This window comes from Artemia sp. Qi Xiang Cuo, chromosome 11, assembly GCF_049724085.1.
Source record: "Artemia sp. Qi Xiang Cuo chromosome 11, ASM4972408v1, whole genome shotgun sequence".
NCBI lineage: Eukaryota > Metazoa > Arthropoda > Branchiopoda > Anostraca > Artemiidae > Artemia > Artemia sp. Qi Xiang Cuo.
Genome location: NC_142804.1, coordinates 32,616,017 through 32,630,101, shown reverse-complemented (window position 1 = coordinate 32,630,101; position 14,085 = coordinate 32,616,017). Strand labels below are relative to the sequence as shown.

Here is a 14,085-nt window from a genome sequence, read left to right as displayed (position 1 = left end):
AATGTTATAAAACGTTATACTCCTCGAAGAAAACTTGGATATTTGAGTGTTTAAATCCTAGCCAGCTCAAAGAAAAGGATCGAGGACTATGCCATTGTATGCGAACTAGAATCATAATTTGCACTTTACTGAAAACGATCTGTATTTCGAACAGTATGCTTTATTTGTTCTTTTTGCACTTCATTGCGTCATTGTGCTTTACTGAAATGATTTGTATTTTTAGCAGTGTGTTTTATTTGTCATAACTCCAACAATATAAAAAAGAGAAATTAGTTTCTCTTTTAGAGAAACTAATTTCAAAAGAAATTAGCTTATTTCATTTAGAATTAATTTCATTAGAAGTTATATATAACAAATCTAATAAAAATGTACAAATAATAGCTTCTCCCCCCCCCCCCCATCAAAACTAGACACAAAAAGAAAGAAAATCACCGTAATGATGAAGAGTTAATGAAGCTAATATTACTGATAAGATCTAATGCATGTATACTAATTGTCCAATATATGCTCTGAATATCTGCAAATCTTATAAATTTTGGATTTTCAACGTGCAATCATCTAAGAGAAATTGTTCAAAATATATTTCGTTTTCGGTAAAGCGGCAATGTCACTGGCCTTCAGAAGATTTAGCGGGCGATAGACCCTACTCCTGTTTTTGGTAATTTCTGTTTGTGTTAAGTTCAAATTGCTTAATGATTTTTTTTTGTCCTCGGATTGATTTATTCATTTGTAGAAGTATTTCTTATCTTTACCTGCTATAGGTTTGATGTGATCATTAATTTCCATTTTAGTTTGTTTTGAGCTTTATTTATTCATCGATAAAAATTTCTAATCGTTTCAAGCTTGAATTTTCATATGACTTTCATATGGCTTGAATTTTCATAGACGAGCTACAGCTCATCTCAGGTTTTAATACGGTTCTTTACTTTTCTTGGGAAAACTTCTTTTTTGGAAAATGTGTTATAAAATTACTTGCTGTTCATTTTTGATTGACATAGTTTCATTGTTGTATATATTAGTATCATTTGTAGTTTTATTTTCAGTTCTTAAGCATAAAAAAATTAAAATGATGGATTATAATTTTTGTCGAGATTGCATTTTCCCGAGGACGGTCATGGACGCGTTTCTATTTGTTTGTTTGCAGTCGTTTTTTGTTTACCAAGGTCATCGTATCAGATCAGCAGTAATAGATTAAAAGGAGCTTCTCTATTTCAAAATAATTTTTCAAGATAAACCTCCTCTCAAAAATTTTTGCCCTCTTTCGTCCCCTTTTTTGAGTAGAATATAATATTTCAAAAAGTTATCCCCTTCAAACACAGCATTCGCAGTTTCATTGCATTTCCTTCTACCTTATCACTCCCTTAAAGTTTAAATTCGACCCCCCTCCCCCCAAGTCACTCTTGGAATATTGAAGATAGACCTACGGTATTTTCATAATCTTTGTTCATTTAGTTTCTAATTATTTATCAAGCTACTTCACTGTAAAGAGGTTCTATGTGAACCCATCCTCCAAGTCAAAATTCAATGCCGAATCCCGCCCCCACCCCTTTCAACTCGCTGAAAGTTTGAACTAGATCCTGCCAGCAGCTCTCGAGATATTTTCAGGCACGTCATTTTGATAAACTGGGTACACATGATTTCCTATTCACCTTTCTACTTCACCCTTATTAGATTTCAAGTACCTCAGGGGCTTATTGTGCCAAAATTTTAGACACCCTCAAGACAAATAAAAATTCATGATTCCCTTAAAAAAGCTTTTTGCCCTTAAAAAAATGAGAACAAAATTGAAAAAGAAATTTACAATGATAATCTCAGCCAGTGAAAAAAGGAAATGAATATGCGTATTTTTCGGTCGAAACCAGGGTTGCCACCGTCAGTAGGATTTTACTAGATCTAGTAAAAACAAATCTAGTATTTAGAGGATCTAGTAAATTTCCCGAAATCTAGTAAAAACTAGTAAAAAGTCATGATTTATAGTAAACAAAAATTTTTTTTTTGATTTTCCATGAATTCAGGGAAAAAAATTATCGTAAACATATGACTATTTATAATTTTTGCTTGTCTCTTTTACAATTTACAATTTTGCTTGTCTGTCTCAGAGACAGACAAGCAGTCACCTATTTTCATAACCAGACACTTCACTTTCGGCGTCTAAAGGTCGACAAAATCAGCTTTCTGTGTATCAAATCTTACCAACTAAAAATTAAGCTATAATGACACTTGGATTTGTGATGATTGGGAATCTATTGGAATCAAAACAAAAGCCAACCACCCAAGGTGATTAGGTGAATGTCATCAGCTTGAAAATTTTTATTGAGGAAAAAGGAGCCTGCTGAGAGAAATTAAAAGTAAGTAGGAATGTAACATTATATATATATATATATATATATATATATATATATATATATATATATATATATATATATATATATATATATATATATATATATATATATATATATATATATATATATATATATATATATATATATATCCAAAACAAGGATTTTTGAACTTGTAGGTTTCTGGAATTTTCAATCATACTATGAAAACGAAAGAAAAGAGGAAAAGAGAAAAAAAAGAAGAAAAAGGGAAAAAAGATTGTGAAAATCGTATTGATTATCCTCCTATAGTAAAAATCGATGTTTGGCGGTGCTTGTGCGGCGTAGCCGCTCGCGCAAATTTTTTTTTTGAGAATTTAGTAAAAACAGATGCAATCTAGTAAATTTTTCCTCTCCGATTTAGTAAATTCTTCCAGGTCAGGGTGGCAACCCTGGTCGAAACCTCGGCTTGATCATTCTCAGTGTAAAGAATGAATAAAGAGTGAAATGTACGGATAAAAGTCCTAGGGACAAAATAAAAATAAAACAAACGCTAAATTAAGATACCTTCTCCTAGCAGCGGTGGAATTGCCCTTTCACCGTTGCTTGGAGAAGGCCTCTTTTAATCAAGTGATTGTTTTGGAGGTTCGTTTGGTTCTATTTTGTTCTTAGGACTTTCATCCGTATATGTTTTATTCTTTATTTACATTTACGCACCAAAGACGGTTGAGTGGAGTTCTCGGCCGAAACATTTGAATATTTATCCTTCCATTTTTCACCGGTTGGAATTATCTTCATTTTTCGGTACTCTTGGATTATATGAGCCTTTCTAAAAAGCAAGGCCGTATCCAGGGGGGAGGGGGGTTACCCGGTTTGAACCCCCCCCTCCAAAATTTTTGACCGAGTCTAAAATAAGTCGAAAATTAGTAAAACCTAGGTAAAACTCAGTAAAATTAGTCGAAAACTGAGTAAAGAATTAGTAACCCCCCCCCCGAAAAATCGAAAGCTGAGACAAAAATTAGTACCCCCCCCCCCGAAAAAAAATCCTGGATCCGCCTTGCTAAAAAGTCAAGTTTGGTTAATACTAATGAAATAAAATAAAATAGGATGAATTTATAATAGTTGGAAAACAAATTTGGGCTATATATTTACACATTAAGGGTGGGGGGTGGGCGGTAAAGCATTGCATATATTAAAAACGTAACGTAACCTAACCTAGGTAGGCTACCTCCCCCCCCTAAACCCCAAAAAACGACAGTCTAAATATCGTATACGCAATGAAAACCACGCTATGCATTCCATTACTTTATAGCGGTGTCTTGAAGTAACACGTGAAAAACCGGTTTTCGTGACTGGTATCCGTGACAGTCCCATATAATGCAAGGGTACCATTTTTTTCTTCCTCATTGTTTTTTTTTTTTTAATTTGTGATACTCTGCAGTGTGATCTTAGAAATCATTTTTACCCAAAAACACAAAATAAGGAGTCCTCTTACCCATTCCTGACACTTTGAAAGTTTCAACTCAATCCCCCAAGGTATTCTCAAGATATTGTAGATATGCTAGGTTGATAACCTGGGAGAATGTAGTGTTTTCTGATTTACAACACTGCTTCACCGTGAACAGATTTTAATATCCCTCAAGGCCAGTAGGGGCAAAATGTTTAATTGGATAGGAGACCAATTATTGGCCCCTCTTCCCCTAAACAAAAAATTTCAACTCCCCCTCTGACGTTCTAAAAGCATCAACTCGCTAAAATTAGTAGCCCCAAGCCGTTCCTAAGATAATGCAGATACACTATTTTAATCACCTGGATGGATATAGTGTGTTTCGAGTTATATCTTCTTCTTCCCCTAAGTCAATATTTGAGGTTCACTTGGTCCCTCAACACCCCTGGAAGTTTCAGCTCTGCCCCCTGAGCTGTTCCTGAGCTATTGCAGAAAATCTGTTCGATTAACCTGGACTCGTAATGTTTTTCGATTTACGTTACTACTTCTTCCTGAATAGATTCTAGTCCCACCGATTCTAGTCCTGTCAGTGCAATAGTTTTTGTTTGGTTTAAGTTCTAATTTCACTCTTTACTTCCAGGAAAAGACTTTTCGGTACTTTCCAAGATATCAGTAGTCACGCGGTAAGTGAAGTTCCGTTAATGCTAATGAAACAAAACAAAATAGGATAAAAATATAATAGTTCAGAAACAAATTTGGGCTATATATTTGCATATCAGGGGTTGGGGGGGGGGGGGGGGTAAAGCATAGAAGAAATTAAATACGTAACCTAACCTAGGTACCTTTTATTCCCCCTATATCCGAAAAAAGTAAAGTTTAAATAAAGTTCCCGGAGAGAGAACCCTTTATTTTGCAGTGTCTCACCGGATAATGCTATCTGATCTTCAATAAAATTTTTGCGTGACTACCGGTATCTTGAAAAGTACCGATTTTTTTTTAATCTATTAATCAAAAAAACTTTTTGCGAAAAAATAGGTTTTTCAAAAAAAGTAAAGAACTCCATTAAACCAAAAATGAACAAAATAGAATCAAATAATTTACCAAGCCTACAACTACGACAAATCAGTATCAATAAATAAATGAAACCCAAAACAAACAGAAATTAACATAAGTCAAACTTCAAGCGAGCAATTTTCAGTAAATGAATTTACTGAAAAAATGTGCATTGTCAGTTTAATACACATATGCTGATATTTATTCCTTAAAGTCTGAATTAATTTTTGATTTCTTAAAGTCATAAAATTCAAAACATTTAAAAGAATTTTTTTAGTGAAGTACAAGTTATATTCTGGCTTTTAGAAAGCATAGGGTTTAGAACCCTACTCAGATTAATTTATGCTCGCTTGAAGTTTGACTTATGTTAATTTCTGTTTGTTTTGTGTTTCATTTATTTATTGATACTGATTTGTGGTCGTTGTATGCTTGTTAGATTATTTGATTCTATTTTTGTTCATTTTTGGTTTAATAGAGTTCTTCACTTTTTTTGAAAAACTTATTTTGTGCAAAATTTTTTTTTTGATTAATTTCTGTTCGTTTTATATTTAAATAGTCTTTTTTAGGGAAAAATACTGAGCCTCTTCCGAAGTTAAACAGCCATCTCTTCCATGTAAATTTGAATGGGTAATATCCCATTCAATTTCTAATCGAATGAGCCCTTTTTGAAATTTTTACGACAACGCCTTCTATAAAAACATTATATGCCCATAAGGCATAACTTATAACCTTAGCACTGAGGGTGGGGGGGGGTGTCATCCTCAAAAACCTAATTTCCAGAACTTTCAAGCATTTTGAACGGTATGAGTATCACAAAATTTTTATTGGATGTGCTTGGGACAGTGCCTAGTGTGAGAGGGGGTTAGTTATCTTTCCATCACTTTTGACTATTAAAAAGGGCACTAGCCCTCTCAATTCCAATTGAATGAGCCCATTTTGAAATTTCTACAATAACGCTATCCATAGAAACCTTATACGCCCCCAGAGCATAACTTGAAATCTTTGCCCTTGGGGCTCTGAGGGGTTTGTCATCCTCAAATACATAACTTCCAGAACTTTCAACTACGTTGAACAAAATAACTATCTCAAAACTTTGATTGGATGTGTTTGGGGAAATGGTTGGTGTGAAAGGGGGGCTGGTTGCCCTTCAATCACTTTCGAGCATTAAAAAGGGCGCTAACCCTTTCAATTTCCAATCGAATGTGCCCTTTTTGAAGTTTCTACAACAACGCTTTCTATAAGAACCTTATATGCCACAGGGCATAACTTACAACCCTTACCCTGAGGGCTGTCGGGTGGTTATCATCTTTTAAAAACATAATTTCCAGAACTTCAACTACCTTGAAAAAAATTGGCTATCTAAGAACTTTGAATAGATATGTTTGGGGAAACTGTGGGTGTGAGAGGGGGGTTAGTTACTCTCAAATCATTTTCAACTATTAAAAAGGCTACAATCCGTCTCAATTTACTATAGAGTGAGCCATTTTTAAATTTTGTAGGACAACGTTTTCTATAAAACCTTATATGCCCCCAGGGCATAACTTAAAACCCTTGCCCTGAGGGCTCTGGGGGAGGGGCTTTGTCATCCTCAAAGACCTAATTTCCAAAAATTTGAACTACGTTGAACAAAATGGCAATCCAAAAATTTTGATTGGATGTGTTTGGGGAAAAGGTGGGCATGAGAGGGGGGGGGGGGTTAGTTGCCCTTCAATCACTTCCGACTATTAAAAAGGGCACTAGGCTTTTGAATTTCTACGACAAAGCTTTCAATAAAAACATTATATGCCCCCAGGGCACAACTTATAACCCTTGCCCTGAAGACTGTGGGGGGAATCTCCTACTCAAAGACATAATTTCCACAACTTTCAACTGTATTGAAGAAAGTGGGTATCTCAAAATTTTGATTCGATATATTTGGGGAAATAGTGGGCGTAATAGAGGGGTTAGTTCCCCTCCAATCACTTTCGACAATTAAAAAGGGCACTAGCCCTCTCAATTTCCAATTGAATGAGCCCCTTTTGAAGGTTCTACGACAACGCCATCTTTAAAAACTTATATTCCCCCAGGGCATAACATACAAACTTTGCCCTGGGGGCTCTGGGGGGGTTTGTCATCCTCAAATACATAATTTCCAGAACTTTCAGCTACGTTGAACAAAATATCTGTCTCTGAACTTTGATTGAATGGGTTTCGGGAAATGGTGGGCGTGAAAGGAGGCTCAGTTGCTCTCCATTCACTTTCGACTATTAACAAGAGCACTAGACCTCTCGATTTCCAATCAAATCAGCCCATTTTTGAAATTTCTACGACAAGACTTTCTATAAAAACCTTATATGTCCCCAGGGTATAACTTAAAACCTTTGCCCTGAGGGCTCTAAGGGGGTTATCATCCTCAAAGACCTAATTTCCGGAATTTTCAACTACATTGAACAAAATGGATATCTCAAAAATTTTATTGGATGTTTTGGGAAATGATTGGCGTGAGAGGGGGGTTAGTTGTCCTTTAGTCACTTTCAACTATTAAAAAAGGCACTAGCCCTTTCAATTTTCAATTGAAGGAGCCCCTTTTGAAGTTTCTACAAAATCGCTTTCTATAAAAACCTTATATGCCCCCAGGGCATAGCTGACAACCGTTGCCCCGAGGCCTGTGGGGGGGGGGGGTTGTCATCCTTAAAAACATAATTTCCAGAACTTTCAACTACGTTTAAAAATATGGTTATCTCAAAACTGTGATTGTATGTGTTTGGGGGAATGATGGGCAGGGAAGATGTGTTAGTGGCCTTCCAATCACTTTCGACTATTAAAACAGGCACTAGCCATTTCAATTTACAATTGAATGTGCCCTTTTTTAAGTTTCTACGACAACACTTTTTATTCAAACTTTATATGCCCCCAGGGCATAACTTACAACCCTTGCCCTGAGGACTGTGGGGTGGGGGGTTTTCATCCTCAAATACCTAATTTCTAGAACTTTCAAGTAAGTTGACCAAAATGGCTATCTCAAAAATTTGATTGATGTGTTTGGGGAAAAGGTGGGTGTGAGAGGGGGGTTGGTTGTCCTCCAATCACTTTTGACTATAAAAAAGGGCACTAGCCCTTTGAATTTCCAATCGAATGAGCCCTTTTTTAAGTTTCTACGACAAAGCTTTCTATAAAAACCTTATATTTCCCCAGGGCAGAACTTAAGTAGGGTAAGACGTTCCATTTTGCGTCCTTTATGTTCCATCCGGTGTTATTTGCCCACTTTACCTTCCATGGCATCTTTCCATGGCAGATTACCAGATTAGTTATTTTGCAGTGTATAATGTGGTCAAGCATGTTTTGAGAGCTTGGTCGTAATAATATAATGTCATCAAACAGGTTTTTTTTTTCTGTTTTTGTTGTCAATTGCACAATGAATGTACGTCATGAGTTCACGTGTACATTCTTAAAAAACTGATATGATATAAAGTAGTCAAACATGTTTTGGGGGCATGCACGAAATTATATAACACAACCGAACTGGTTTTTCAAGGTAACATCCGTTTCTTCTAAGCCAATCAGAGAGTGGAGGTTACTCCATATACGATAACTTGATTTGTGGTTGGGATTTGAATAAAAGAAATGGTTTTCACTACAATTCATATTAGTAAGAGAATTGAATTCAAAGAGAATAGTTTATTTGAGAGGATATTAGTGGAGAAAAAAAGAGTGGTGCATTTACATAATTGGAGATTAATGATGGAGCTGACAGCAGCAGCAACGATATACGAGTACCCAATGTGGCTGTGGAAAGAACTGCTGGTTGTAGACTATGTCTTGAATGGAACACTATGTATGCCAGATACGTGATATCATTAAGCAAATTTAAACAGGAGGAGCAGCTATGTTTTGCTGGAAAAGTGAATATTCTCCATATAAATAAACGTCTGTCAGCATTAGATGTCCTATCGAAATATATTGATGAGAACAAAATGCATCAGTGATTATTATTATTATTGTGATTATGTTCAATAAAATTGTTTCTAAATCAATGGTATTTTTTTTCTTTCTATAGTAGACTAGCGTATATATTTTAGAGTAGAAACAATTCTGTATAGTCTGAAGTTGGTTGTGAGAGAGTTAAGACTCTAAAAAATGGATGGATTCGAGAAAGAGGAAATCACGAGTAATCTAATTCTTATGGAAAAACATTTTATTCTAGACGAAAATTTTCTAGAGTTGTTTATTCAAAGGAAGATATTTTCTCGAGGAATGCTTCTCGATATAATGAAAACTGATTCGTCATCATTAGACTATTGTATGAAGCTTCTACGTCGTGGTCCAAATGCATTTACACAATTTATTGATATATTGATCACAACACGGCAAAATGATATTGTGGATATGCTTTTAAACATTAGTTTAGAAATTTAGGACTTTTGTTTTTCACGAGAAAGATGGTGCTCAAGGATGATTTACTCCTCTCTCTCTCTCTCTATCTCAGACAATTTTTGTTGTTGCTAGCTCAGTTTTATTGTGGCAGTGAGAGTGTCAACACATGACAAAATGTTCCATACATGTCCGTTATGTATGTACTCACTGGGCAGCTGGTCATCATGTGAGAGTTGCACAATGATTGACGAGTATGATGAAAAGTTTAGATTAAGCAACCCGTGTAAATTGCATAGAGGGTATGCTGTACAAATTAAAGGTTGTAATTCCTGTCTTGAAGAGGTGTGTGACTCTCATCCTAGAGGCCACCTATGCTCCAATTGCCACTATGATAAATGTAAGCAGTGGGAGAATACATATCTCGGTATGATTGGAAAGAATCCTAACCGTGATTTTAGTTTATTGCTACGACATTGGTATCGTCGTGGTTTTAGATTGTTCTGGGAGGAGGAACCGGGTCAACGTTTCAACTGTTGGAACAACAAAAGGATATGGTTTCTACGTCATTGTTGTGAAGACAATGGGTGTTGTGATTATAAGCCCACTGATTTTTATTTGGTTGTGACGGAATGTGATTCGACACTCGAGGACACTGTTTATGAAATTGCTTCAAATAAGCAAATTGAAACATGTGAATTCTATAGAATGAATGAGAATAGTATCATTGACTATACAAAGAGATATGACAAGAGTGAAGTCACGCTCTACTGTAGAAAATGTCACCCTGACATTGCAGTACATCAGGATCAGTACACTGTGAATTCAGATAATCTACCTGCACTAGTTGTTGTCAACAAATACCTAGTAGTGGATGAAATCTAAAGAGTAGAAAAGTCGTTTTATCATGTATATAATTTTTTTTGTTTAATAAACAACTTCACATACATCTTTAGAACATTTTATTATTAGAGCCCTAAAATCAATATTATATAAACTTGTAAGTATATTCTCTACTAGAAAGTCGTTCAATCGGGGTAAGTCAACGTAGATGTTGAGATACTGCTTGTAGGTGTAGCCACGACATCTGAACATGAAAAAGAGTAGTGCATGAAAGCCACATGTCTTAGTCGTTAAATCCTGGACTCTTCGTTGATTTTGAATAATGGTTTTCCCACTGCTTTCACTGAAGTTGCTGATGTATGGTGTGTAGAATTTATACGATAGGCCAAGAGGATCAAAAAATTCAATATTCTTCGCTGTTTGAAAGATGCATAGCCAATGACCGGTCTTCAAAGTCGATGGACTGCTATTAACAATGATAAGGGTATTGTTAACACTTGGAATTTTTTCAATGAAGTCGGAAGGTATGCAATATACTGGGACATGTATGGATCCATACTAAATACGTTGATTATTTGGTTTGTGTTCATGGTTCTAGGTCTAGTAGAACACTGCCGTCGGGTGTGATTTCCCAATAGGTTTCAAATTGACTCAGTGATATTAGCGTGATAATCTCAGTCAAAGCATCGTCAAATGTACACTCTAAAAGTACATTCCCTGTTCGTACTATACTCATATCCTGTGTGCCTGACAAGTCCAAAACAATAACCCCATGATTTTTTGAAAACATTGAATCGGTTATTCCATTTTCAAATAGTTGAGAGTCATGATCTAGGGATTGCACGGTCAGCTCGTACAGAGTTCTATATGATTTTTTGTCAAATGATAGAGTGTACAGTGGAATACTATTCACTTTGCACACAAGGCTAGATAGACCAACAAATTAAAATCATGGGGGGATTCAGTCCAGGATCAAATGGCACTGCCACTCTTCACAAAGGCCAAAGCCAATTTTGATAGGATTTCTCCATTGATAAATGATGAATCGCTATAGCTACGAGAGCCGGTGGTAGTGTGACGTTGATTGGTGATTTTATGGGGGACAAGAAGTTTAATGTTGTTACCATTGGCTCTTATCTTTTCCACTGCCAATGCAACAGAGCTGATAACCTGTTGTTTTCGGACATGGAGAAGTGCCGATGTGATAATAACGTTTGCATCGGGTGCAGCAGGAAGTGTTTTTCTCAAAATGAAATTCGATGGGGCCAGCTGTAGCCTTATGTCAATCTTGACATTGGGGGATAGCCATTGGGATATATTGAATATCTCATCATTTAATTTTCCAACCAGATGATACTCCTGGGTCACTGCAGTAGTCAACTCACCGTCAATATCAACACCTGATCGATATTCATAGCCCAATGATTGTCCTCTCAACTCCCTGTACGCCTTTGGTGTCATCATTATAAGTTGTATGTAGCTTGCATAGTTTGATAAATTATTGCTAGTGCTCACCAATGTTCCATTAATAAATACATTAATTTGTTTAAATAGGTTGTGTAGAATAGTTTTCATAGGAAAGCCCATTAATAGAACTTGTGGCTGCATTATTTGTATATTTCTACACAGTAAAATTCAAATCACTAACTGTCGATGCCAAGTCGATAAAATAGTTTTCATTTGGGAGTATTTGAAAGCAAACCTTCCCCGAGAGGGGTTTGCGGTGATGAAATTGTTCATAGCACCCATACTTGACAGTGGCATCAACATTTTCAGCATTGAATAGATTCAATGAGGAAGTAATTGATGGGTATGATTCCTTTTGGGGGAGATAAATCATCTTAAGAGAAGAAATCCTTCTTTAATCGAACAATCTTTTTCTTCTTCTTCTTCTGCTGCTTATTAGCCTTTCTTCTTTTATTTCTCAAAGTCCTTGGTGATGTCCTTTGCTTTCCGCCTGGGTGGAGACTGATAAGTGAATGACGCGCACGCATCCTTTTCAATCCCTCCCCATTATGTCGAGATTTTAATTGCTCACCAACGGCTCTTGCTGAAGATCTAATATTTTCTTTAATACTCTCCTTGAAATTCTTGCCTAAACCCCAGTCCTGTAGTTTAGAGACATCAAAATTTTATGCAGCAGGTACAAGATATTTTATGGCAAGGGTTAGTGCAGAACGAAATAGCCTAGCAAACCAGCTACCAAGACCATAGTCAGACATTGCAGTACGCCCCTTGTAGTAGTCCAATCCATTGCCTATTTGACGTGGACTGAAAGCACCAACATAGCACTCGATATCAGGACACACAAACGGAATTTTCCTATTTTTCATTTTAGGTGATTGTGCTGTCGTTGACAATGGGTCGAAACTGAAATGGACTCACGGCTAAGCCTTTTGTTATTGCTAGAGGATTACCCAACTCAATTCTTAATGTTAACTGAAAGAGTTCCAAATAGGAACTGTTTTCAGGAACATACTAAAGATCCTTTATTTTATAGTGATGAACAAGTTCATGAGATATTTTTCGTTCAAGAGCAAGTAGGAGGAGTACATTTGAATTACTAACCCTTGATTTTTCCACAAAAGATGCATATAGAAATATGCAAGAGTCCTAGACGAAGCCAGGTTGATAATCATCAAAGATTACTTGATTGATCCCGTAAGCAGCGCCAGCATTTTTCCCATTGATCGTATTCTGTTTAGAGCCAAGAATATCTCTCAGATTAGCACTGATAATAATTATTTCGGTGTCAACAGGTGAGATAATGTAAATCCTATCATGTTCCAATGAATAATTAAAATTGAAGGTACCATTCCTATGATATAAGATTTTTCTATTGATTGCATAACACAAATCTACCATATTATAATATTCAATATATTTTAATTTGGCATGTGTATATTAACTAGCATTAAGTGTTTCAACCCATTCATAGTCGACATAGCTCAACCCATTCATAGTCAAATTCAAATTAATTTTTTCAAATTCAAATTAATTTATTTAACATAAAAAAATACAAACAAATTTACAGCGGCCATCTATAAAAACCCGAAGGTTTGTTTACGATGGCTGCAAATCCATTATTATAAAGCTCTACATCCACATAAAAACTATCTCTTTACGGGGAAAAATCAGCACTTGAACTGAATCAACATAAAGAACATCTCCTACTCTAAAAGGATTACACTCTAGAAATCGCAAGTGAGAAATATCACATATCATCCTTAAAACATACACTCGAAAAAAAAAAAAAAAAAAAAAAAAATAAAAAAAAAAAATATACATCTAACTAAATCAACAATGACAAAATAAATAAATATCAGCTCGGCTATAGAGCTGACTCCGTGCGCTTTGGCTGGGTAATATCGCGAAAATGCGACCAATATCTGTCCAAACAATTTTCAAACCAAACATTAATCATTCAGATTATAACCCAAAAGGTAACGCTTCAATCTACTCTTGAGCTGGCCTACATTATCAACTTGTCTAATAGCATCCGGGAGGGAATTCCACACCCCCGGGATTGGAATTCCATAGTCCAATCGAGTGGTATAACTTTTATATCATACACACGATCCTTTCTCAGGATGTCATAGGTATTTTTGAAAATACAGTCAACAAGAGCCACTTCATATGCACCGTCAAATTTGATGGTGGGGGGGAGTTTTGTCCAAAAATCACTTGTCGCATTCAAGTCATTGTAGAGAGGATCGGAAACGTTGGACATGAAAGTTACATAGAAATCATTGAGCACTGTCAATATCTTCAACACTGATCCAAGAATCAAAATCAGAGTTGTATCCTAGCCACCGAACAAGTTATTGTTTCTTACCCCTGCGATTACGTGTCTTTAATATTTTTTCAATTTGATAGATTTTACTATTATTTTTTACTATTTGCAATTCATAGTCATAAAAGCCGCCGAGAATCTCTTCATCTTTGGTATCACGCAAACGATAAGGTATGGGTTTAGCGTCTAGAATTTTTGACACTTTAGAAATTTCGGTGGACCACAAGTAATTCCCATTTTCAAAAACATTAGTTGTTCTATTAATTCGAACAGTATCA

The 14,085-nt window shown here is 35.8% G+C and overlaps 1 protein-coding gene across 2 annotated transcripts in view; it reads right to left on the bottom strand.

Annotated features, from left to right (window-relative positions):
* Nucleotides 1-14,085, bottom strand: part of ab (BTB/POZ-zinc finger protein abrupt) — a 241,106-nt gene that overhangs the window by 162,897 nt on the left and 64,124 nt on the right. The gene's annotated exons all lie outside the window — the stretch shown is intronic.